The sequence below is a fragment of the Trachemys scripta genome, chromosome 3 (assembly GCF_013100865.1).
Source record: "Trachemys scripta elegans isolate TJP31775 chromosome 3, CAS_Tse_1.0, whole genome shotgun sequence".
Lineage (NCBI taxonomy): Eukaryota > Metazoa > Chordata > Testudines > Emydidae > Trachemys > Trachemys scripta.
The window spans coordinates 60,468,995-60,496,601 of record NC_048300.1 but is presented as its reverse complement, the minus strand read 5'-3'; the positions used below and the strand labels follow the sequence as shown (position 1 = coordinate 60,496,601).

General features: G+C 48.4%; 1 long non-coding RNA gene across 1 annotated transcript in view; it reads right to left on the bottom strand.

Moving 5' to 3' along the window:
* The window catches only part of LOC117874586, a 92,381-nt gene that overhangs the window by 48,762 nt on the left and 16,012 nt on the right, over positions 1 to 27,607 (bottom strand). The window contains exon 2 of the long non-coding RNA XR_004645033.1: positions 2,352 to 2,502. This is a non-coding gene — a long non-coding RNA (uncharacterized LOC117874586). The remainder of the gene's footprint in view (positions 1 to 2,351; positions 2,503 to 27,607) is intronic.

Here is a 27,607-nt window from a genome sequence, read left to right as displayed (position 1 = left end):
GGGAGTAGCTTGTCTACATATAAAACCAATCATGACTTTTTTAGCAGAGACATAAGAAATGGTTCGTGCGTCGACAAGACATTGAACTTAGCATCAGTGTCATGCATGTAGGACAACAGTTACAAATCCACCATGCTATGGAACAGCCCCTCCCACAAAGAAGGGAAAACGGGCATCTCTACAGGGGCAGAGGGAAGGTGTTGGGTTATCTTAATTATGGACTTCCATACTTTCAAATTGTTGACTTTAACCTTAACACAGAATTTGATGGCTTTATAATGTTCGGGTTTTTCCCTTCTAACAGCAACATTCTTCTCAGGCTGTTTACCCTTAAGGTTCTGATTTGCTCTCATCCCTACCTTCACCAAGTTTTTCAACAGCTACAACTTTGTATTTCTATGTGCCAGTCATTACTTGTGCATAGTTGTTGTATCCAGCTAGATGCTCAACCGGTGTAAATGGGCATAACGCCATTGAGTTCAATGGGCCAGATCCTCAGCTGATGTGAATGGGTGTCACTCCATTGAAGTCAATTCTGTTCTGAGAAAAACACTCTCTTAGAAATACCTCTATGCAAAGAAGTCTAATTCCATGTGGGTTCTGTGAACCACACCAAAGAGTGTAATGGGCCACGGGAAGTTAAGCACTAAACAGTAGGTAGGTACAGTACTGAAATATAAACCCTGTGGGGAGTTGCATCCTTAGGCCTTGGTGGACTATTTAATGCTGTCATTACTGATCTATGCGACCCATTCCCATCATTCCTCTCTGCCTCTTAACACCCTACATCCAGCATTCTCTTCCTTCTCCCCTGTCCCTCACATGCACACAGCTTTCTTGTCTGCTCTGTGTCTCCCATCCCTCCACCTTCTCCAGAGAACCCATCTCTCATAGCTAATAGCCTCCCTTGTCCCCATTCTCAGCCCCTCGCTCTCCTTCCTCCTTAACCTTTCAGTCTTTTCTGGGCTGTTTCCCTCAAAATACACTCATGACCTGGTCTTCCCATCCTCAGCCTGTTTCTTTCTGGATGTCTCACTGGCAATTTAACCTTAACAAGACCAAAACAAAACTCCTGATCTTGTCTCTGAATCCCTCCCCACATGCTCTGTCACTGCTGAACGTACAAGCTTTCCTGCCATTCTGGACTGTAACCTGAGGTTCATCTTTGACTGCAGCCGCTCCCTCACCCCACGCATCTTGTCCAAATCCTGCCACTGATCCTCCTCCACATTGGGACCCAGTCTTTTCCCTCTCAGTATAGTTCTTGTCTAGGTCTTCATGGCCTCTTTGATTCATGTAACCCCCTCCTCTCTGATCTCCCTTACACCTACATCACCAAGCCCCTGCCCCCCCTCAATACACATACTCGGGCCATACAACAACCACTGCTAAAATCATCTTCCTCATCCACCATTCAAAGACATCGTCCCCTTTTGGAATCCTTCCACTGCCTCCCCCACTTCCACCATCTCAAGTTTAAGCTTTTTACCCTCCCTTCGAGGCCCTCCATGGCTCTTCCCCTTCCTGCTTGTCTGATCTTGTCTCTTGTTGCATTGCTCCCGCCTCCTCCACACCATCCACTCTACCAGCTTTGTCTACCCCTTTGTAAGCTATTCACCCAACCACCTCTGTGCTTTCTTTCCCACGCCCTTTAAAGCCTTGGAAGCTCTCTCTGAACTGATCTGGAAGGCCAATACCCTCTACTCCCTCCAATCTCTACCATGATGCTAATAGGAAATCAGCCAGTTTAGTGAAGGACAGATGGTAATGCTTGGCACATACTTTACCTATTGATAATCATTAATACATAGTTGCACATACAAGCTGCATCTTTTTCTCTATTTTAGATTTTTTTTGTAGTGCCCATCACCAGGGTAGCTAAACCTTTGTGTGTGTAGGATTAGCTCTCCCACCCCACACTCTGTATATCATTCATTGTCATTGTGAGGAGGGGGGGGCGGTCTAGGCTAACCTACCCAATCAGCTTGAATCCAGCAAGCGTGGGTAACAAGAGCAGTGAAGACAGCCCAGCATAGACTTCAGAGTAGGCCTGCAAGCCAAATATCTACTCATGGGCCATGCCGGGGTTCTACAAAAGCCCTTTTTGAAGCCCACGCTGCACTGTCTTCACTGCTCTTGTTACCCACACTAGCTGGATTCATTTGGGTAAGCTAGCCCACGCACATCTTGTGCTGTGTAGAGGTAGCCTTTGATTGGGAGCTGATTGGCGCAGGGACTACCCTTTCATGTGTGTTTTATACAGCAACTGGCACTACGGTGCCCAGATCCTGATTGAGACCTCTGGGAACTATTGGAATAGAACCATTCATCATAATAATGCAGACGCTTACCTTACCACCAGCCACTCCATTCAGAACTATGGCATAGCCTGCTGCGGAAGGTATAAACGTGTGACTATTCCACCAGGCAATGGAGACCAGCCGCTCCACAACAGGATGTGTTAGACCGCCACCCTCAGCATGGGCTAACGAGGCGACGCGTCTGCAGAGAACAAGTTTTATTTATTAGCCAGATTAGGAGGCATTAATTGGTCGCTCTCCTGGTTTCTGCTCAGAAAGGTACAGTAATCCCAGGAACATTTTTGGCATTGCTGACATAGCTTTCCAGCCCTCCTGCTGAGAAACAGGGACTCTTGCATACTTCAAAAAGGCTTAAAGGCTCGAGTTGTGCCACCACAGTAGTAGTGCTGGTCTAAGACTGGGGTGGGGGGAATTTGTATTAGAAGGATTAAATAGCAGGGCTGTGTGGAATTTTAAACGGAGGTTTTTCCGGCTGACCACAGGCCCAGAGCCCGTGTGTGGTATGTTAGAGCCTCCAAAGTGCTCTTGATCCTCTGATCTTTTAGTGCGTAACATTTTTCCCCTTTGGATGTCTTTTCTTTTTCGGTTTGGCTGCTGTGCAGACACACACTAGCAAAAGGGAAACACGAATTAGCTGGAGTGCTGCTCGGCTGATGGCACTCGGGGCTGACTGAAGCTCAGGAAGGACCTCTCCCAGCTGCTTTGTTGGACACAATGAATTTCTGCAGCGCTCTTGCATCGCTGTGCTGCAGAGTAATGCGTAAGGTGACAGGAACTTTGCCTGGCTGGCCTGCACGCTGCCACAGTACACTGCAAACAGTTGGGGATGCTCCTCCATCATGTGGAGACATCGTGTAGACATGTCCAAATGAATCTCCTGCATACAAAACAGTCCCATTTTTCATATCATACAACATATATAATGGGAACCTAAATGGCACCGTTGCAGCTGCGTCGCCATAGTTAATGTCTCAGCCAAACCATGCATTTTTCAAGATGTTATTAACGACTTTATGCTGGGCATTGACATAAGGCTCTTGGCTAAACATTGGCTTAGCCAGTTTCCTGTGATACTGCCTGGTCATCCCAGTAAAAGAACACATTGCTTGCTAGTGAAGACAGTATAGGGGGGTTTTGCACAGAGATAACTCTACGGCAACTCTGCTTTCAAGCTTCCATCTTGTCATGCACGCTCTATAGAAGGAGGCACTACGCTTGGCTTGGCTTGGCTTGGAAGATGTTACAAGATTATGGAACTTTCAACGGGCCAATCTGGGACCCTCAGATTGGGATGCGGCCTGATTGGCTGGGCTGTTCAGTATCTCTGCAGGGGCAGCGAGGGAAGGGGTGGGGTGGGAGAGGAGCTACTCAAGGACCACTGCTGGTGCCTCCATGCCACAATCAGTGAGCTCCCCCTTCACAGGTGCCAGTAACCAGTGGTTCCGCATAGTCACTGATGTGCCGTCCTCCCCCAGCTCATCCCTGCGTCCCTACAAGAACAGAGCTCTATGATTTGCAGGGAATGTGGACCCTCTTGTGAGCAGAATCACAGCAGAGCCACTCAAATTCTACGCTCTGAGCCCTCCATGGCTGCGGAGACAGGGGCAGGATTTGGTGCTGAGTGATTTAAGCAGGTGCCGGTGTGCAGTGTTCCCTGGTGCAGCAATCCCTGGGTGATATCATTCTGGCTGGTGATTCTGGTTGGTCTTTACAGCTGGGAGAGGACCTTTCCTGGAGATCTTCCTTGGTCTGCTACAGCAAGGTTGTATGCCATGACCACTAAAGATCTTGGATTGGTTACTCGTGCCAAGGACTGCTGTCAACACCCTAACCCTGCTCCAGGACTCTGTGTTTCAGCTCCTCACCATCTGTGCTTTGCCAAAAACTAATGGTATAAAATACCCAGCCAATGCTCTAGCAGATCTGTCAGTGTAGCCCAGGAGGGTTCTGCCATGGGGAGCTGCCAAGGAAGAGGCAGTAGCTAGAGGCTGTAAAAAGCAGGTGTGTGCTTGTCCTACCACAGGTGATGATTATTAACAATTTATACAGCACAGGAGTTGTGCTGGATACTACACAGACATCAGGCTTCCTTCCCCAAGGAAATTGCTATCCAGATTAGACTGATAACAGCCCCTGGTGCAGGACCAAGAATGAGCGAAGGCCCAGGCTGTGCCAGGGAGGAAAGCAGTGCTGAACGGTGAAACCAAAGGAGTGAGCTGTGTAGAGGATTGGAGGGAGGCGCTGGGGAAAAGGGAGAGTCCCCAAGCATGGAAGAGTGGCATGGAACCAGACAGGGAGGAGGAAGAGAAGAAGGAGGCAGAAAAGGCAGTGTTAAGGAGTAAGGACTAGGCATCGCTGGTTGGGTTTTAAAAGTTAAGCAGTGATGGGCTGGTTAGCACTCAGAAGAGGGGCAGTGCCTATTCTGGCTGCTGACCCAGCCCTTACGTATCACTCTGGTGGCACAAAGGGCTGCCACAGGCTGGAGGAGAATTAAATGGAGGAACACAGGGCTATCATCAAGGGCTTTGGGCGGCCTCTGCTACATGTGGGGGCTAGAGTAAGATGGGGTGGGGGTGATCCTGGCTGCACAGCTGCACATAGGTGGCTGTAAGGAAGTGGGGCTGCTCTGTCTTACACATGGGGGCTGTTTTGGCCCCCTGGAGCATCCCACAATCCAAGCACTACTACAGCCACCATTGCACCTCCTCCCGCTGGGCTGCATCTCTCAGCAGAGGCACACATAGCTATAGTGCAACAGGTAGTTGTGTGCAGAGTTTAAATAGAACAGCTGCTGGCAGCAGGAGCAGCTATTCCCTTGTTTCCCATGCTGCTGGAAGGAGGAGAAATCGCCATTTGAGGGGGTGCTTAGTTGGATGCTTTCTGGAATTCTGCACTAACCACATCACACATAGCAGGGCTTTCTTCTCCTTTTATTCTAAGCCCTTCATTCCATTGGCTCACTGACCCTTCTGAAACCTCTTCCGGGTTGAAATTTCCCATGCTTGGTCTCAGGCGAGAGACGAAGGTCTGAAGACAATCTGCATCGCTGTTTATGATGACGGGCCGTTCAGATCAACAAAGGGGCGATTGTGGACCAGACGCACTGGAGCCCTCTTTACAGAGAAGCGTCACACTAAGCAGAGAGGCGATAACCTGACTACAATCTGCCCAATGGGAGACACTGAAACAATGTCATCTCCTCACTTCACTCGTTGCCCGCTCCGTATTCTCCTTTCACCTCTGCACTGCCTGCCGGGCAGTTGTCTATGCCTGGAACTCCCTCCCTGACCCAATCCACAAGGTCTCTAGCCTCTCCTTTCAATCCTTCCATAGGCCTATCAGTCTTTCCCCCCCCCCCCCCCCCACCCCCCCCAAGAAGTGTTAGCAAAATAGACAATATTATTCATTAAAAACCAAACCAAACCAAAAACCTGGGCTTAGCAAGCTAACTCGCCACACAGGCCTGCTGCTCTTTATGGCATTTCTTTCATTCGTAGGCACAATGTGATTCTGCAACCCTACCCCTACCTCTGCCCTCTCCCACAAAGTAGAACTTACTCTTGTGTCCCATCGGAGTCAAGGGGTCTCTTGCTACTCCGTATGGGTTCCAGAACTGGGCTCATTGACTGTAAAAGATACAGGCCTGCTAACCCCAGCAGGCATCGCCTGAGTCCAGGGAAATCAGCCATCTCTGTGTACTTCTATACAGACCTGCCACTCTCCCATATTCCTCATTGTTAGGGATCCGCTGTGTCTAACGTTTATCTCCTTTTAAAATCCCCGCGCCTGGAAATGCCAGGAGACACCCTCCAACAGTGCCTCTCGCCCATGCGACTAAGCCCCTGGCAATGTGACCCCTGAGTGGTACCCCATCACTGCACAGTCCCTCTGGTAGTTCAAGGTGAGTCAAGGGGGATATCTGAGCTCTCAGCCCACCTCACATGATCCCTATCTCCCCTGAACCTATTGGCAAGTGCCATGCTGGAGAGCTCAGGGAACGTGAACACCAGCCAGGTGAGTACGTCTCATCTCATTTCCATGGGGTTGGGTTTTTAACCTCTAAGGCAGCTGCATCCCTGGAGACCCCAGCTCAGCAGACACACCCCCAATGAGTGTTTCTGGGGGGCTGGGTGAGGAGATAAGCAGCCCCAAGACTCTTGAAGGTCAGGAAACAAGGCGAAGGCAACAGAGCGCAGTATTGGCCATGCTGGCTTTTCAAAGGTCACTCTATTCTTAACTTTGAAGCAAAAGGAGTCCTAACCCACCAGCTTGGCGGAGGGGGGAGGGGAGGAAACTCTGTCCTGCTCAGCCGTTGGAGGGCGCCCAGCTCGATTAAGGATAAACGTCTCCGGTGTCGATTTGGGGCAGCTTGCAAGTTTGTTTGCTGTTTATAGAAGCCCTTGTGGCCCTGTGAGACATTAGCGGAAGAGGTGAGTCGGGGCGGGTGGGGGGGGGCGAGGACGGTGAAGTCAATAGTCATTTAATACACACCACTGACATTTTTAGTCTGGCAGTGAAATGGACATTTAAATCATAACCCTCCTCCCTCCACCCCGCAAACAAAAAATAAAAAGCAGTCCCAGTTTTGGCCTGCCAAGAATTCCGAGCATGTTATGTGCTTCCCAGGCTGCGACAGAGGCTCTGTCCGCTGAGAGTCTTTCCTTGACATTGCAGATGCTGTCACTGGCTTTTCATTTTTGGAGGGGTGCTGAGGACCAGGTGTCAGAGAGGAGGAACTCGAGGGTTGGTCAGGAGGAGGTCATGTGCTCCCAGGTTGCTGTGCAACTGGCGACAGAAGGCACAGAGCTGCAGTGGGTACGTGAGGTTCTCCCCAGGCTGCAGCAGCCACCTCATGCCAGTGTTACTGAGCCCTGGTGCTCTGTGTGTGCTCAGAGATAGGGCTGCAATTACTGTCGCTTGGCAGGGAGAGCGGGACCGACAGAGACAGAGACAAGAGGGTCCTTCCCATCTCGAATGATGGCACTAAAACACTATTGAGCTCTGATCGAGGGCTGGAAGGGGCCTCAGTCTCCCATCTTTCTTCAGTCAAATGCTGTTTCCAAAAGAAATCGATGCCTGGAAACTGGGCCTGTGACCTAAAAACTCTGCCTAAACTCCTGTGGCCTGCCTGCTGTCCTTAAGGTTAGGTCACACCCCTCATTTTTGATCCCCCTCTCCTGCGGGGACAGTTTCTGTCTATTGACTCACTTTGATGCCTTTGAGAAATGTGCAAACCTCAAACCTCGTGGCAGAATCATCTCCTTCCCAGGGGAATCAGCCAAACCCGCTGCCCAACAAACACTCATCTTTCCTGCAAATTTAGATTCTTCAGACCTAGGATCAGCTTTGGTGCCCTCCTCTGCCCCCTTCTCCAGGGCGGCAACCTCCCTCCTTGTGGGAAGAGCCCAGCCCTGAACACAGCAACCCAGGCAGAGGCTCACCCTGGAGCCTCATCCAGCCCCTGTTTTCACCTCTTTGGTTTCTGGTCTCACCCTCTGCCCAGAGACCTGGATTCAAAACCCACTGAAGTCAATGGAAAGACTCCCATTGACTTAGGAAGCTTTGGATCAGGCCCATAATGGTTAGTGTCTCATTTGCCTTTATTCTTGCAACTGAATCCTGGGAAGGTGGATTCCCCGCAATAATCCCAAATCCTTCGCCTCCATGCATGTAACTAAGTCCCTTGTGTTCAACATCCTTATCCAACTAATTTCTCTGAAGCTGCTGCTGGCCAGACCCCCCAGTACTGAGATAGCTGTCCAATGGCACCATGAAGAGTGACATTTTGGAGTGTGTATTTTAGCTTGGAAGAGCATGTTTGAAATATTGTAGCAAAGAGCTTTAAAATGGAGGTTGATTCCCATTGCTGCTGCCGCAGAGCGACCTCCAAGTCGGTAGCAGACTGGTGGTACTAATGAATTTCACCCCAGTGCAGAGGGCCAGCGACAGGGCCTGTGCACCACTGATGGGTAAAAGTGGGACTGGAGCCAGTGCGCAGGGGTGAATTTCACCCTCCAACGATGGGGCTCCTTGTCCGAAAGGTACAAATGAGAGGAGCAGAGATCTAGGCTTACCCAACATTGAAATAAAGGGATTAGCCAAAAAATCCCTCCACATCACCTGCATTGGGAGCAGCAGCACAGCAGCTTGGGTGCTGGCGAACACATGGCAGCTCAAGCAAGCATTTCAGGTGAGATTCTGCTCCGACCGGGGTCTGGAAAGGGACCTCCTGCCTGCTGTGTATCAGAGCCACTCCTGAGCGTTTTCATTGCAAAGATAGGTGTTTGCTGCTCTACAGCCCGGTGGAACCTGCACAGCTAAGGGAGCGCGAGCTGGATTCTGTTCCTCCCTGTACGTCGCCAAGACAATTGTTTAGTAAGGCCAAGCTTTCCAAACCTCGGAGCCTAAAAAAAAAGTACTGAGCATCCCTCAGCTCCCATTGGAATTCATGGGGCTGCATGTGCTCAGTACCTTTTGAAAATCGGGCCAAACTTCAGGTACTTAAATATGGGTCTAGGAGCCAAACTTTAGGCAGCTAGGTTTGAGACGTTTAGGCTCAGCTGTAATCGGGTACTCCAGCTCATGCCCACTGAAGGCAATGGAGTTGCACAGATGTCACCCAGGGCACAATCAGAAACCAGTGAGGTTGCACACAGGTGTCACTGAGTGCACACTCTGAAAACAGTAGGGAGCTCCGCTATCTGGCCTGTCATCTGCTCTCCCTGGAAAACTGGTCTGCAAGCAGATCTCCACACCCTTCCTTTGTAAACATGCAAACTATGCTCTGCAATGCTCTAATGCCTCTGGTTTCTTTTCCTGCATAAGTTCCCACTATTATTTCTGAGTCATCTAATGGTTTCTTTTGCTGTAACTCCGAGGAGCTTTCTTTCTCAAAGGACCTATAGCCTCACTTGCGTCCCAATGAGCTCAGTGAGGTATTTAAGCACGTGCTTAAGTACCTTGCAACATCAGGGCCTAGCAGAACAGTAGGATGCTGGGACTTCACTTCAGTCTTTCCAGAAACAAAGGTTTAATTGAGATGATGCTGATAAGCGCACAAAGCAAGGGCTTTTCTCACAGCCACCACCTAGGAATCAAGAAGTCTTTTTGCTTTCATTCATCTATTTTATCCTTTACTCTGTGTTGGCCTTCAGATACAATCGTCCTCTATATTGTGCTCCATTGTCCAATATGTAGGCCTCTACATTCAGATAATGGCAGCTAAACAGATGGCAATATAGACAGCCAAAGAAAGAACATCAGAAAACAGAGCTGGGTTTGTGGCATTACATAGTAGTGGCAGGGAGAACTGAACATTGATCGTTTGTTATTTATTTGTATTATGGTAAAGCCTAGCATCCCCAATCAGGATCAGGGCCCCATTTTGATGAGCACTGCACAGACATGCAGACAGACGGGGTCCCTGCCCCAAAGAACTCACAATCTAATTTAAAAGAATACGCCACAAGTGAGTAAGAAACATTCGGGGTGTGGGCAGCAGGGGAATAGCGATAAATTCACCTGAGGCTGGCTCCTCAGTCACCACCCCCAGGAACCTAAATACCTTTGAGGCTCTGGGCCCTGGTTACTTACTTTGACAATGTGCACATCTTGATGGGTTTGAATTGTTTAACAGCTGTAGAATGTTTTAGAGAGAGTGCCGCATGGCTGGAGGGAAAACAGCAACCAGATATGTCCTAGAACACTCTTTTGAAAGCACGAAGACAGGACCCCCATCTTCTACAGCCACTTAGCTATTTATATAACCCCCATCGCTTGAGCAGCCCTCACAAATGTTAAATAATTTAGCTTCACAATTGCCCTCTGAAGCAGGGAGATAAAGTAACAACTCATGGCAGAGCCAGGAACTGAACTGAGCTCTTAGCAGGCCAAGCCCAGGGCTTTAATCACAAGACCTTCTGTCCCCACCATGGAAACTCAGCTGCAGATTTTACTGTCTTCTTCGCAATCTGTGGGCCCATTTCTATCCGCCAGTGTGCACCTCTGGCTCTCATTGCCTTCAGTGGTGCTCTGCCAAGGTGAGAATTTGCCCCTCAGCTTAATATTTAAGCAGGTTTCCTTTTTGCCCAGGGCCTTGACCCTTGTCATGGACACTCTGCTGCATGGGCAAGGCCCTTTGCAGCCCAGCAGAATGAACCAATGGCACCAAGACAAGGAACAGTTTGATTCAACGGAGCGTTGACTTCAAACTGAATGTGCAGTGACAGTGTATTCAGCAAGGGGGAAAATTCACCCCGTGCAGAGGCCCAGCATAAGGTCCATGCCTCACTTAAATCCTAGGGTTTACGTGGGACATACGGAGTATACAGGACTTGTACGGGACCTCAGTATTTGGGTGAATTTCACCCCAGCTGCGGATAGATTCTATCCTGGTGATTCTAGCTGGCAGAGCAGGATGTGAATTTCACAGCACTGGGAATGCAGCTTTCCCATTTAGTTTCTGCAAGAACAATCCAGAAAATCCCCAACTCTCTGCTGGTTCTTTCCCCCACTTCCCAAGCACTGATCCATCCCAAACACCTCCTTACCCTGGCAGCATCCTGGATAAGGGGGTTCTGTGGTCAGCAAGAAAGCAAATTGGCAATAGCTAGCTCCGTCCACAATTTCTTCTTTGATTCACCTTGAAATTAAGATGCTGGAAAGACCAAGAGGCAGAACATCTGGGAACCATGCATTTGGCCCCATTTTTGTTGCTGGCGGGATTCCATCGTCTCTGATTGCTCATAATGCCCGGTGGGTGGGTCACAGAGTCGGCACTGTCAAGAACTGCCTGGCTGCTGCCAGCAGCTCCATCTCACGCGCATTCCAATTTTACCTCCTTCGACTGAATTAGGCAACCCTGGTAGCTGTGCAATGAGTCACTATTGTACTGCAACTTCTCTGGCTAGGACTAAAAGATCTATTAGTTCTGGGAGACTCCTTGTACCTCTCTCACTAATGATTCACGTTGCTAGCCAATGCTAGCGCAACTCGTTGTGCACAGACAGCTGTAGCCAGTGCTGGCAGGGAGCAGGAATTGAATCCCAGCAGAGGAAACCCAGTGCTTGGAGGGAGGAGGAACTCCCAGGAGCCCAGCACAGTGTGCAAAGGAAGCAGGAACTCCCAGGAGCCCAGCACAGTGTGCAAAGGAAGCAGGAACTCCCAGGATCCAGTCCCACTGACGAGGCACTCAGAGGAACCAGGCATGCCTGGGACTAGCTAGTCACCCACTCTGTGTTTTCCTAAAAACAGAGGTATAAATCAGATGTAACATGAGAGTCTAAATTCAGCCCAGGATCTAGGCCAGCAGATCTCAGTGAGGTACATTGGTGGCCTAATGTCCACCAGCCAGGCATGCAGGTCGTGGCACAAAGTGGCCGCCCGCTCCCCTTGGCCAGCAGGACTGCAGGGGGCAAGCATAGCCCTAAAAGTGGGTGATAGTGGCTGGGGAGGAGGGAAGCCTGGGCAGTTGAGGAGGCATTAATACAGCTTATCTGCTCAGTATCCTCTGCTGGAGAGGCTGCTAGGGAACCCCTGGTGGATTTTAAAGCAGTGGAAGCTCAGAGGAAAAGAGTGGCCATCCCATCGGCCCCTGTGCAGGGTGAAGCCCTGCTCCAAATCCCTTATACCTCCCTGCACCAGAGAATCTAGCCCTAGGATTCTGACAGAATTTGCACTGGGATTCACTGTAGCAGGGTTCCCTCGGTTGGTTCTTTGCAGTGAAATGTGGCATCTGGCATACACAAGATGACAGAAGTCTCCAGCATCTCCACTCCTTGGTCCCTAATTCCTCTGGATCTCATCTATTTAATTGCCTGACAGATAAAGATATTTGTAGCTCTCCTGCACTAGGCCTCCTGCATGCAGGGATTAGACTTCTCGAGAGTGCAGGACCCTCGTTGGCTTTCAAGGCTGTATTGAAATGGATGTTGCTATTTTCTGGGTTCCTCACGTGCCAGGATGTTCCCTGTGGGGCAGCGAGACAAGTTCAGTTGTGCAGATCAATACTGCGATGGATGCATTTCCAGTCGGACGGGAGGTCAGCCGTGACTGGGGTTTGTACAAAGTCTGGAGATAGCGAGGGGATCCAAATGGTCTGTATCTGAGCAGCTTTGAAATCAGAGGTCAGCAGAATTGTCTCTATACGCTCATCACTGGCGCAAAACAAATAATAATTAATAATTAACAATGGCAGACAGCATTAGCCTGGTGTCGCGCTGGGTCCATCCTAGCTTCTCCAGATACTTTCAGACAAAGGCAGAGTATTTGGAATCCTATTGCATTGCTTCATACCCTGGGTGCAGTTGAATTGATTAGATTATCAACTCTCATGGGCCTTTCACAGCCCTTATTCTTCTCCTTAAAGTTCTCAAATCGCGGCTATGTTCCGGCCAGGAGAGGTGACTCTCTTCCACTCACGCTCTTCAGTGGCCATCCCACATTGATGGGAAGGGTATGAGGCACTGCAGGGCGATGCAACATATTCTTTTCTTTATCCAAGGGCTGAATGCACTTCCAATCCAGTGTTTCCCTCCCTCCCGCCAGGAAGAAAAGAGAAAACAAGGTGCATTGTGTATTCTTCTAATGATAAACCCTCTTGGTTCTTTTACCTACTTCCTCCTCCAGGATAACACTGCAGCACAAACTCAAGGATTCTCTTTGCTTTGGTACTGCTAGGTTAGGATACTTGTTATCTTTCATGGTCCTGCTGCATGGTGACAGGCAGTCAGGGCTCTACCAGGGCAGCGATATAGCCTTGGGAGAATTCAGTCCCACATCCATTTCCTCTGGCAGCTCTGCCCAGTTTCAGGAAAGGTTTGAGGCTGATGGAGTGATTTTTTGTCCAGATGTGCTGCTAGTGTCTCACAGGTTGGCATCACCCCCCAGAGCTGAAAGAAGGAGGTAGTGGCCTTGCCACGTCTATCGCAGTAGGGATCCTCCTTGCCTCCTCCCAAAACATCAGCGTTTGCCAGCTGAAATCTGAGAGAACGATGCCCCGCCACTTTTGGATTCTGAGAGGATTGGCCTTGCCCCAAGGCCAGGGGAAGAGGTGAGGGACCCGATGGGATTACACACTCTGATGTCTGAGTCAAGCGGCAGCTCTGTCGAACTCCTACAGTCGGCGAGAGCCAGACTCAGGGAGAGGCCAGCTCCATTTTCATTCGCTGGCCTTCTGTTCCCCCAGTCAATAATCTCATTCATTATACAACAGCAGGATTAGGCAAGTGCCTGCTGGTTGGCACACGCTGTTGGGCATTAATACGCGCTGGCATGCAAGCAAGCACGTGCCAAGGCTTCTCCGTGTGAATGAAAAGGCACCATTTTCACCACCATGTCAGCACGTGCTGCCGTTCGCTGAGGGCCAGCATTGAGCTTTGTATTCAGGAGAACATGTGGCTCGGCCGGGCCACCTTCAGCACTGCCTCATGCCTTGATGAAACCTTCTCCTGAGGGTCATCGGGGTTCAACACTCAGCGTTTCACACCGAGCCACTGAACAGAGAGTCACCACAGCATTCAGGGCCAGGCGTGACCTCTGCTGAGTCGAGACAGGTCACGCTAGAACTGGGCCGAGCACTGCTAAGGCACTGGTGAGCAGCAGTAATGAAACAGATAGAAAGGGGACTCATTCAGTCAACTCCAGTGCAGCCTCTGCTGCTGAATTCTGCTCCTCCCAGACACACCTAGCCTGGGGAATTCATCTCCCTGACAAACCCCAGCACAGACCCTGATAATGAATGGGGTTTCCCCCAGAAGGGGATAAACCCAAGGGCCAGGAGAAATATACACAAAATGATGAATGGTCTAGAGAAGGGAGATCAGGAGCTTCTCTCCCTCCCAGTCCTATAACACAAGAACAAGGGGATGTTCGGTGACGTTGAAAGGTGACAAATTCAAAAAAGAAAAAAATAACTTTCCCTTGCCCTGGAGCCTGTAGAACGCGCTGCCACAAGACATGACTGAAGCCAAGAGCGAAGCAGGATTCCAAAAAGGAGCAGGCGTTTACATGGAGATCAAGAATGTCCTCTTGTAATAGTAAATATTTAAAATATAAAAGCTGGAATATAAACCTTCTTGCTTCCAGGCATTAACCAGTTTCTGACTGCTGGGGATTAGGAGGGAACATTCCCTGGGGATAGGTTATCCCAGAACATTCCACTCCACTGGTAGGGTGACCAGATAGCAACTGTGAAAAATCAGGACAGGAGATGGGGGGTAGTAGGAGCCTATATAAGAAAAAGTTCCCAATTACAGTTCCTATAAAAACGGGACATCTGGTCACCCTACCAGGGTTTCTTGCACAGGTTGAAGGGTTCTTCCGAAGCAGCTGACTGGCAACTATAAGAGACAGGCTATCAGGCTAGTGGACCTGGACCTCTGGGCTGAGCGAATCTGGCCATTGCTAAGACCTTAAACAAATAAAGGGAGCTGATCACTCTCTTTGCTAATAGTGTGCACTCAGATAAGATGGTGATGGGGAGCAGTAGAAAACCCTAAGATAGGGCTGAGTATGCACATGCAGTTCATGATTGGAGTGAATGGCTAATAAATGCAAGGCACAAACTAGAGTCTCTGGAGGTAGGATTAATTTCATGCACTTGGCAGACACATGCAAAGTAGTTTGTGTTGTATAATACATGGGTGACTATCGAGCAACTCTCTAAACCTCCCAGCCAGAGTCCTGGCACTCATGTAGTTTAATGAGCCAGACAGTGGTCCAATTGCAACCTTCACAACTAGGGCCATGTGCACACACTGTATTGTTTCCATTCTCTGGTAGTCTGAGTGCACAAGCTTTTTCAATGTGAATCCTCATACAGGGGAACTTAAATTCAGGTTCTGCATACATGCACGCATGCAGCTTTGAATTCACTTCCCGAAAACAATTGCTTGGTGGATGAGCAGGGGCGGCTCCAGGCACCAGCGCACCAAGCATGTGCCTGGGGCGGCAAGCACGGGGGGCGGTCTGCCCATCGCTGTCAGGGCGGCAATCAGGCTGCCTTTGGCGGCATGCCTGCAGGAGGTCCGCTGGTCCCACGGTTTCGGCGGCAATTTGGCGGAAGGTACGCCGAAGGCGCGGAACCAGCAGACCTCCCGCAGGCATGCTGCCAAATCCGCATGGCCAGCGGACTGCCCGCAGGCGCGCCGCCGAAGACTGCCTGACTGCCGTGCTTGGGGCGGCAAAATACATAGAGCCGCCCCTGTGGATGAGGGATAGTGGTCACTGCAATTAAAACCCCACAGCTGGCCAGTGCAAGCTGACTCGGGCTTGCAGGGCTCAGGCTCAGGGGCTCTTTAATTGTGGCATAGATGTTCAGCCTGCAAAGTGGGAGGGTGCCAGAGCTCAGGTTGCAGCCCTGGAACAGCAGGAGGGGCTGTGGGTCAGGGCTAAGGGGCATTGATAGAGCTGTGTGGGGGAGGAGCCCAGGCACAGCAGAGAGGGCTGCTGGAGGTCAGAACTAAGGGGCATTGACAGAGCTGTGTAAGGCCCAGGGCTGGAATAGCAGGGGATTCCGGCTCAAGAGTAAGGGACATCGGCAAAGTTGCATGTGAGGAGTTCAGGAACAGAATAGCACCAGATGTTGCAAGGCGTGAATTCAGTAGGCCTGGGTCTAGGCACTGCTGTAATAAGTTTCTCACCATCTTTAGCAACTAATGAAACCAATATTTAAAAGAAAGCAAGGCACATGGGCAGACAGACCAAGATTACCAACCAGAACCAAATACGTGCAGAGAAACTGGATACCTCGGTCTTTAAGGAGACAAGATGCTAAGGTGGGCCCTCTGCACCCAATCTGCATGCAATGTGGCTATCTTCTAGCAATGCACCCATGACAGGTTTGAAATATCCCAAACAGCTCCACCCTCCATCATATCTGTTGAAGTGATGTCAAGGAAGGGGGCTAACTTGCCAGCTGATGAAGGATCCTTGAGATAGATTTAACTGCAAGACCTGGGTAGAGTGGTGTTGGTGCATTTCACCTCCACCGTGTTCAGTATCATCAAACATGCTAGGTAGATCCTGTCCTGATTCTTCTTGTAATTGGCACACAATTAACTGGCAGGAAAGAGCTGTGGTATTTCTTATCACCCACAACCAATCCAAGACAATGCGCATGACAAAGAGCAGCCTAAATCAAGTGTTGCCTTAGTGGGCCTTCAGGTGGGTGGGTCTTTCTAAACGTTAACTTTCTCACTCATCTTGGTGAATCAGTATAACTCATCATATTTACAATAGTAAGGGCACTGGGGCAGGTGGTGAGAGGAAAAGAAAGGGAAGGTGGGAGGAAGGAAAAGTCAATTCAATTTTAAAATATCACAAGACAACCTATAACAGTGGCTTTCAAACTGCAGTCTGCAGACCCCCGGGGATCCACAGATTATGTCTAAGATTTCAAAAGGGGACCGCAGGTCCATTTGAAATTTGTTAGAGGTCCACAAATGATAAAAGGTTGAAAACCAGTGGCCTATAAAAATTGTGGACCCAACAAGGCTTGTGCCAGTCAGTCATCTGCATGTATGTTTGCATCCCTTTTCCATCCTTCATATGCTTTTGTCTATTTAGACCCTGATCCTGCAATGAGCTCTGCATAGACAAACCCCTAAGCCAATGTGGACATCACTGCAGGACTGGGGCCTTAGAATGTAAGCTCTTTGGGAAAGGGGACTGTTCCCTTTGTAGGGATTTTTGACGTATCTACAGAACTTTTGGACCCTTGGGCCAAGATTCTGAGTGCCTCAGTTATGGGATCCCAGCATGTGGCCCCTTCTGGAGGCCTGATTTCTTTAGAAGGTGGGTGCTCAGCAGTTTCTGAAAATCCTGTCCCTTTAAGGTGTCCCTAGCTGAGCACCCAAAATCAACAACGTTGATATTGACCATTTTAAACTGCTGTGTTTATCAGGAGTGGCAGAGGAGGAGAATGCTGACAATTATCTTAATTACCCCCAAATAATGGGTGACCCCAAGGATTAAGAACAAAACATGGGGACTCCTGTTTCAGGCCAATGAAGAAATCAATTTGTGGTTTCAGCTCCACATCTCACACACACAAACTCCATCACAACTGCCAATTAAGTCCCACTTCACCTAAGTTCAGAGGCCCTGTACTGGCCCTCTTCACGGGGGGGAACATCAGCCCTAGTGATTCCATAGTCAATCAGCCCAAACCATAAACTGATGTGTTGCTGAGGTCAGGAGAGGTAAAGACTTAACATGAATATACAGGAAACATAAACCAAACAAACAAAAAAAATCCCCTGCAAGAAGGAACAAGCCAAACTCAACAAGTAATTCCATTGCCCATAAATAAAGAGAAGGCAATCAGAACATGCTGACGTGCGGGCAGCCAAAAACAATCTCAGGCCTCTTGTGTCTCTGGAAGAGTGAAGGCTCAGGGACTTTCCAGCACAGGCTCTCCGAGTGTCATTTGTCACACTCCCAATGGTGAGCCACCCCTGAAGGCTGCTCTGGGCTTGTATGCGGGTGTGTACGTGTGTGCAACGTGCAGGATTTTAGATAAGCAGTGTAAGAGGATTGTCATCCCAGTGCAGCTAAAGATTTAGGATTCCGCATAATGGGTTAGAGGAGCTTAAGGCAGCAATCTGACAGCTCTGCCATACAAACTCTGAACAGCAGCCGGTCTGTACCTCTCCCCTCTTTCCATCTGCCAGCCAGCTGTGGAGGAGAAGGTTGGGTCTGAGAGTGTTTAAGGAGGCAGGTGAGGAGGCGGAGAGAAAGCAGTAGTTCCGATCATGCAAAAATCCTGTTGTGGGAACTTACTTTTGTCATAATTATGTGTGTGTGGCGGGGGGGGGGGTGTCATGCAGGGCACCAAATGGGATGTTCTTCCAGGCACGCAGAATCCAAGTTCTTGGGAAAGGTTGGAGACCTGGGTTGAGTCTTATTAGAAAGGAGGAGATTTTGAGGTGAGATCATTGAGGTTTTCACCATTCTGAAAAGGGCCTATAGGGCCAAGGGAGAGAAATTTCACCCTGGCAATGGGGAAATAATCTAAACCTGAGGAAACAGAGAGTAAATGGAAGACTCTGGCAGAATTACCTGCAAAGAGGTTGCCAACTGTGGAGTAAGTTACTGGAACTAAAGTAATACAAGCATGGAGTGTAAATGAAATCAAGAGACACCTTGACTTGCTGCTAGAGAAGAAAGGCTGAAGACAGTGAAGATAAAACAGACAGGCAGGATGCTGATAAACCAGCCAAAGGTTTCTTCCTCTTCCTGACATTTAGGAACCAGGAATGTTTGGTTACTGGCAGGTAATTTGGAGGTCATCAAGAGACCCTACCCACGTCATTTAGTCTTTCTATGCCTCAGTACCCCACTCGTAAAATGAGGATATTGCTGTGACCTTTCTCCTACCCTTTGTCTATCTTGTCTGTTTAGATTATAACCTTTGAGGCCAGGGACAGTCTTTTAGTATGCCTATGTACAGTGCCTCCCATGAGGGGAATCTGATCTCAGTAGGAGCCTTTAAATAGACTGTAATCTAAATAAAATAATAATCCAAGTTAGGTATTTCGGAAAGTTGGACCATTGACTTAGAACCACATGGCATTCTGATTAAAATATGAGTACTATACTACATCAAAAAGCAGAGAGACATGTATTAAAACCTGGCTAACTGACCGCTCTCAAAAAGCAAGCATTAATGGGAAATCATCAACATGTGGGGGTGTTTCTAGAGGGGTCCCCTAGAGATGGGTTCTTGGGCTTCTTGGTATTTTTATCAATGACCTGGAAGAAAATCATGGAATTATTTGCAGGATTGGTGGGGCAGTAAATAACAATGTGAACATGCCATTGCTACAGAGGGATCAGGGTTGCTTGGTAATCTGGACACAATCAAATATGTGTTTTTATACAGACATTTATAAGGTGATATATTTGGAAGCAAAGAATGTAGGCTCTGTTTATGGGCTGGGAGACTGTATCCTGGAAAGCAATGACTCTGAAAAGGACTTACGGGTCATGGTGGATAACCAACTGAACATCAGCTTCCAAGGTTGCAAAAGGGGCTAAGATGTTCCTCAAATGCATAAACAGAGAAATATTGAGTCCAAGTTGGGAGGTGACATTTTGCTCTATGTACGGCGTTCCTCAAGCCCCCACTGGAACATTGTGTTCCAGTTCTGGTGTCCACACTTTAAAAAGAAAGTTGAAGAATTGGAAAGGGTTCAGGAAAGAGCTAGATGAATGATCTGAAACCTGGAAAGCATGCTTTAAATAAGAGATTTAAGAGCTCAATCTATGCAGTTTTTCAAAGAGAAAGTTAAGGTATCTACACAGGGGAAATCTATCTGATACTAGAAGGCTCTTTAATCTAGCAAACAAAAGGGTAACATGATCCAATGCCTGGAAGATGAAGCTAGTAAGAGTCAAATAGGAAACAAGATGAAACTTTTTAACATTGAAGGTCATTAAGCATTGGAACAGCTTACTGAGGGAAGTGGTAAATTCATCATCAGTAGGAGTCTTTAAATGCAAGACTGGATGATTTTCTAAAAGCTATGATCTAGTTAGCCACAATGTATTGAATGTGATGAGTAGCAGGGGAGAATAATTCTCTCTCTTGCAGAAGTTACCATGTGAAGGCCTATGGGCCTATGTTATGCAGGAGGTCAGACTAGAGCATCTGAGCAGTCCTCGTCTGACCTCATAGTCTTTTAAATCTATGAATTTATGAACTGCTCATCTCTGCTTACTAAAATTCACTGCCTTAAAAATCCACAGGCCTAGAAGAGGACTAACTCAGTCGGGTTGAGTTTGTGCACAATAAATATCCCAATTCGTGCTTGATCAGGGGCCAAAGCTCAGGCCCGGCACGGAACCTCCTAATGGCCAAGCTCCAGCGGAGTTGCAGATGATGAGAAATGGGCTTTTGTGGCATGGATATGCTGATGCTTCTCTACCAGGTCCAACTGACATAGTACTTGGCAACTGGGAGCACGATAAACCTAAGTATCAGAGGGGTAGCCGTGTTAGTCTGGAGCTGTAAAAGCAGCAAAGAGTCCTGTGGCACCTTATAGGCTAAAAGACGTATTGGAGCATGAGCTTTCGTGGGTGAATACCCACGAAAGCTCATGCTCCAATACGTCTGTCTACAAGGTGCCACAGGACTCTTTGCTGGATAAACCTAAGAAAGACAGAAGACCTGCTATTTGGAATCTCTGGGGAAGGTGGTGACGGGTGACCCACCCATCACCCTACGCTTTGTGGAGGCCAGCATGATATGCTGAAATGAGCTGTAAAAATAGAGATGATGACTACATTTAAGGTGGATCAAGAGGTCACCCATGGCGGAGTCTATTCCAGTTTGTAAACTCCAAGAAGGCAGGATGGGCTTGTGGTTAAGCCACTGGAAGGGGATGCAAGAGATTTGGGCTCACTTCCTGACTCTGCCATAGATTCTCTGTATAAGTTTCTGCAAGTCACTCTCTGTGCCTCAGTTCCCCATCGGTAAAAATGTGGAGAATGATGCTTCCTTTCTCCCACTCTTTGTCTGCATAGACTGTAAGCTCTTTGGGGTAGGGACTGTCCCTCAGTATGTGTTTGTACAGCGCCTAGCACAACAAGGCCCCAGTTTTGGTTGGGGCTTGTAGACACCACCATACCATTCCATAACTCATCTGCCCATTGAGTGTATCCATGTTTAGAAACCATAGTTTGACACATCAGGAGACTGGTGGCAGCTGAGAGAGTAGAGTGATGGCCTGTGAGCTATTGACATGTCCTTCTACAGTAAATCATAGACAACGGAAGTGGAAAAGGCATCCCATATTAGATACCATTTAGCGCATCCTGCAAGGAAAAGGCAGGATTGTTCCTTGTAGTTCATTTTCCAGCCCTTTGTCCCATCCCATTTTAAATGTCCCACAAAATGGAGTTTTCAACATATTTGTGGCAACTTCATTCTCTTCCTTTCTCCCCCTTCCCTCTCTCCATTTCCACAAACCTCCCCTGTTGCTAAGGGTATGTCTACACTGCACACTGGCCCCAAGCTCTGACTCAGGATTGAGCCCAAGTCGCCCTTCCATCCACACACAAGTCCGTCTGAGTTGAGTCAGCAAGAACTCAGGACCTTGGTCCTAGGATCCTGCTGTGGGGGTGGATCAGAACCCACATCCCGCTCTGACTTGGGTCCAGACCCTGTCATTCTGCAGTGTGGACACAGCTCAAGCCACAGACCAAAGTCAGAAGGTCTGTATAGTGCAGTATGGACATGTTAGCACAGTTGTGAGACGTGGGTCCAAAAATTGTAAACCCAGGTTAACTATGGATTATAAGGTGGATAGAAAGCTTGCTAGATTGTCGGGCTCAATGAGTAGTGATCAATGGCTTGATGTCTATTTGGCAGCCGGTATCAAGCGGAGTGCCCTAAGGTCGGTCCTGGGGCTGGTTTTGTTCAACATCTTCATTAATGATCTGGATGATGGGATAGATTGCACCCTCAGCAAGTTCGCAGATGACACTAAGCTGGGGGGAGAGGTAGATATGCTGGAGGGTGGGGATAGGTCCAGAGTGACCTAGACAAATTGGAGGATTGGGCCAAAAGAAATCTGATGAGGTTCAACAAGGACAAGTGCAGAGTCCTGCACTTAGGACGGAAGAATCCCTGCACCGCTACAGGCTGGGGACCGACTGGCTAAGCAGCAGTTCTGCAGAAAAGGACCTGGGGATTATAGTGGATGAGAAGCTGGATATGAATCAACAGAGTGCCCTTGTGGCCAAGAAGGCTAACGGCATATTGGGCTGCATTAGTAGGAGCATTGCCAGCAGATCGAGGGAAGTGATTATTCCCCTCTATTTGGCACTGGTGAGGCCGCATCTGGAGTACTGCATCCAGTTTTGGGCCCCCCACTACAGAAAGGATGTGGACAAATTGGAGGGAATCCATCGGAGAGCAACAAAAATGATTAGGGGGCTGGGGCACATGACTTATGAGGAGAGGCTGAGGAAACTGGCCTTGTTTAGTCTGCAGAAGAGAAGAGTGAGGGGGGATTTGATAGCAGCCTTCAACTACCTGAAGGGGGGTTCCAAAAAGGATGGAGCTCGGCTGTTCTCAGTGGTGGCAGACGACAGAACAAGGAACAATGGTTTCAAGTTGCAGTGGGGGAGGTCTAGGCTGGATATTAGGAAACACAATTTTACTAGGAGGGTGGTGAAGCACTGGAATGGGTTACCTAGGGAGGTGGTGGAATCTCCATCCATAGAGGTTTTTAAGGTCAGGCTTGACAAAGCCCTGGTTGGGATGATTTAGTTGATGTTGGTCCTGCTTTGAGCAGGGGTTGGACTAGATGACTTCCTGAGGTCTCCTCCAACCCTAACCTTCTATGATTCTTCTATGCAGTGTGCACACTCAAGCATGGGCTTGGAAACACCGCGTCTACAAGCTCAGGTCCCACTGTGCAGTGTAGACATACCCTAAATTAGTCCCTTAGTCCCTAACTGTCCCCACAATCTCTGCTTGTGCTATTCTGGCACAGCTCCATGAATTGCTGCTGTTACCTGAGTTCTCATAAATGCCCCTTTTTGTTTGGGTTTGATTTTAATATCTGCATGCTCAGCTCACGCCTGCTCCAAAGGCTACTGGAGTCACTGGGAGTCTTTCCGTTGGTTTCAGTGAGCTCTTGCATCAAGCCAGCGTTAGTTTTCAGTTGTCTGTCTTATCTCTGATGCAGGTTGCTGCTGACCTATTGCTGGTGCATGTTGAGACTAGACTGTAGGTTCATTAATTAGGGGCTATACATTCAAACACATTTTTTAAAAAACTGGCTCTAGAAGCATCAAAACAAAGTAGGAAAGGAGAGAAATTCCAGTGTCTGAAATCCTCTTTTGTCCAACGCTAATGAAAGGGCAGTTCATAGGGACTTTTATAGGCTCAGGGAGTTTGGAATGCTTCGAATGGTGTTCTATGGCTTGTAAGCACAGTGTCCTGAAATGTATACGGAGAAGAGATTCAGGAAGGGCACAGGAAGATCCTTTGGGTGAAGTGAGATTCCTTGGGAATCTCGGCCCAGAGCCACTGCTCGTTAACGAGACCTTTTAAGAAAAAGCAAAGTGAGGGGAATTTTTCTTTTAGAAAAGGCTTTACAAGCACTGAAAGATCTACCGAATGTTTAAAGCAGTTGGTGAAACCCTGTGTTTTACATACCACGAAAATGGTAAGAGGGTTCCAATTCCAGTCGTTCTATTCTGCTTAATGCAAGCAGGGAGTAAGGCACCATCTGCACCCAAAGCACGAATGGGCACCAAATACTGCAATTTTCCTCTTTGGATGTTGATGGAGTGGGACGGGGCAAGCACAGAGAGTGAACGAAAAGTTGCTGGAGAAGCTGGATGGAGGTCATGGTCAAGCTGACCTTCAGGCTGGGCCTGAGTTGGAAAGTTTTGCAGGGTGAAATTCACCCCTAGTAGAAGGCCTAGACTCTACTTACAACACATTTAAGCTCCTAGAACTAGAGGGGATTGTTGGGCTCTTTTAGTCTTTGGAGAGTGCAAGAGAGGTCAGGAGCAAGGAAGAAAAGCGCCTGAGAACAAAGTGAGAGAGAGAGAGAGAGAGAGAGATGACGCAGGAACGAGCGGAGTGAAGAACCTGAGAGAAGCCAAAGAGCACAGAGTAAAGGCCTGCAGGCAGATTGAGAGAGAGGCCTAGGAGCAGATAGAAGAGTTCCCAGTGGAGCATGAGAAAGATGCCCTGGACCACAGTGAGAGAGACAAACCCAGTGGCAAAAGGCCTAGGTGCAGATAAAGAGAGGGAGCATCATCCCTTGAGTTCTGGAGTGCCTTTGTAGAACCCAGTAAGTTGCACAAGTATCACCTTTATAAACCACTGAGCATCTGAGGGTCTTCCAAGCAGCTTAGTATGTTTAGGAAAATCACAGAGGTCCCCAAGCAACCCAGAAAGGTTTCTCTCAAAACATCCTACTCAGTTACAGAGGTCCTCAAACATCTCACTGAGTCGCAGGGTTCCCCAAACATCCTGTTGAGTTATATGAGGTGGATCCCACAAGATATCTCAATATTTCTTAGTGGGGGAGAGTCCTTCCCATATCTAAATGCCACAGCTCCGCTGGGAGAGTCAACAGCTGCTTCCAAGAGGATAGATAGACAGAGAACTAAAATCCTAGATCTGAACACCCCTACCTTTGGGATCCAGACTCTTTGTTGCACAAGATTTAGCTGAGTTTTATCAGCATATCCCAACACAGTTGCTGACTTTGACTCAGCATGGTTGGCCTCCAGACCAAGAGGGAATGTTCATCCATCTCAGAACCAGAGCTGAATAGAAAAATAGAAATAACCAAATAAAAATCTCGGGAAACAGAGATGGTGACAACAAAAAGGAGAGTAACTCGGTTATTCCTCATGTTATTACCTTTTGAAAGGAAACAGTGTAATTGAATATTTCTCTCCAACAGGGTCATTCATCTTCATTGTCCTAACTTGATATCAATAGCTGTCAGGTGGTGCAAGCGCCCGGGACATCCAAATAAGATTATATCATCATACTCTTCCAATCATCGTCAATAGCAGGCTCATGAGTGGTGGAGAGGAAATCTAGTTATCCAGGAACATGTTACATTATTAAAAGTTTGAGGAAAGTACAATGAACCTGTTTAATGGGATTAGAGTTTGAATTGTGTTCTCAAGGTTGTCATAATCCTGCTGGAGTTGCTTTGTGCTTGGGTTTAGAGAGCCCAATTTTGCTCCTGTCAAGTGCTGAGTACACCACATAGTGCAGGTGGAGAAGAACAATGAAGAGAAGAGGACTGGCCTTTGTGGGGAATTGTGACATTTGTGGGGATTATTTTTATCCAGATATAAATGACTGGGGCAAAGCCTAAAAGATGCACACACAGGAGATAAAAGGATCCAAATGGTTTCATTAGTCAAAGTGATGCAACAACCAGGCAGAGTTGTAAGAACCAGCTCTATTAGACAAGAGGCCCGCCTGGCACACCAAGGCTCTGCTATTTCTCTCTCAGCAGCCAGTCCCAGGCCTGCATTCCTGAACCTTGGGTCCCTCACCATCTAGGGCCCTCCTGAAAACTGATTTTTTTCCCTCCAGTTCCACTTATCACATACACAAATCATTGTCAAACTCAGTAAGAAAACAAGTGGCCTGAAAGTCTATTCCCAGCTGGAGGTCTCAGTCAAGTTCCTAATGGACAGGAATCTACATCACAGTAGATACCACCGGGCACCCTTTACTTGCAGAGTCAAAAGAAAGGCCAAGGACTGAAAAGGACACAGATTGAGGCATGTTAGTGGAGCAGACTCCATTGTCCATCTGCCTTCTGCGCTATCCATGTTCTGTAGATAAACAGAGGACTTCATTCTCCGGAGTTATCAACCCAGCACTTTTCTCTAGTACCAACCTTGTTTAAATACACTGGTAGAATCATAGAATCATAGAATATCAGAGTTGGAAGGGACCTCAAGAGGTCATCTAGTCCAACCCCCTGCTCAAAGCAGGACCAATTCCCAGCTAAATCATCCCAGCCAGGGCTTTGTCAAGCCGGGCCTTAAAAACCTCCAAGGAAGGAGACTCCACCACCTCCCTAGGTAACGCATTCCAGTGTTTCACCACCCTCCTAGTGAAATAGTTTTTCCTGATATCCAACCTGGACCTCCCCCACTGCAACTTGAGACCATTGCTCCTTGTTCTGTCATCTGCCACCACTGAGAACAGCCGAGCTCCATCCTCTTTGGAACCCCCCTTCAGGTAGTTGAAGGCTGCTATCAAGTCCCCCCTCATTCTTCTCTTCTGCAGACTAAACAATCCCAGTTTCCTCAGCCTCTCCTCATAAGTCATGTGCCCCAGCCCCCTAATCATTTTTGTTGCTCTCCGATGGATTCCCTCCAATTTGTCCACATCCTTTCTGTAGTGGGGGGCCCAAAACTGGATGCAGTACTCCAGATGCGGCCTCACCAGTGCCAAATAGAGGGGAATAATCACTTCCCTCGATCTGCTGGCAATGCTCCTACTAATGCAGCCCAATATGCCGTTAGCCTTCTTGGCAACAAGAGCACACTGTTGACTCATATCCAGCTTCTCGTCCACTGTGACCCCTAGGTCCTTTTCTGCAGAACTGCTACCTAGCCATTCGGTCCCTAGTCTGTAGCAGTGCATGGGATTCTTCCGTCCTAAGTGCAGGACTCTGCACTTGTCCTTGTTGAACCTCATCAGGTTTTTTTCGGCCCAATCCTCTAATTTGTCTAGGTCCCTCTGTATCCGATCCCTACCCTCTAGTGTATCTACCACGCCTCCTAGTTTAGTGTCATCTGCAAAGTTGCTGAGAGTGCAGTCCACACCATCCTCCAGATCATTAATAAAGATATTAAACAAAACCGGCCCCAGGACCAACCCTTGGGGCACTCCACTTGAAACCGGTTGCCAACTAGACATGGAGCCATTGATCACTACCCGTTGAGCCCGACGATCTAGCCAGCTTTCTATCCACCTTATAGTCCATTCATCCAGCCCATACTTCTTTAACTTGGCGGCAAGAATACTGTGGGAGACCGTATCAAAAGCTTTGCTAAAGTCAAGGAATAACACATCCACTGCTTTCCCCTCATCCACAGAGCCAGTTATCTCATCATAGAAGGCAATTAGGTTAGTCAGGCACGACTTCCCCTTCGTGAATCCATGCTGACTGTTCCTGATCACTTTCCTCTCCTCTAAATGTTTCATAATTGATTCCTTGAGGACTTGCTCCATGATTTTTCCAGGGACTGAGGTGAGGCTGACTGGCCTGTAGTTTCCTGGATCCTCCTTCTTCCCTTTTTTAAAGATGAGCACTACATTAGCCTTTTTCCAGTCATCCGGGACCTCCCCCGATCGCCATGAGTTTTCAAAAATAATGGCTAATGGCTCTGCAATCTCACCCGCCAACTCCTTTAGCACCCTCAGATGCAGCGCATCCGGCCCCATGGACTTGTGCACGTCCAGTTTTTCTAAATAGTCCCGAACCACTTCTTTCTCCACAGAGGGCTGGTCACCTTCTCCCCATGCTGTACTGCCCAGTGCAGCAATCTGGGAGCTGACCTTGTGCGTGAAGACAGAGGCAAAAAAATCATTGAGTACATTAGCTTTTTCCACATCCTCAGTCACTAGGTTGCCTCCCTCATTCAGTAAGGGGCCCACACTTTCCTTGATTTTCTTCTTCTTGCTAACATACCTGTAGAAACCCTTCTTGTTACTCTTAACATCTCTTGCTAACTTCAACTCCAAGTGTGATTTGGCCTTCCTGATTTCACTCCTG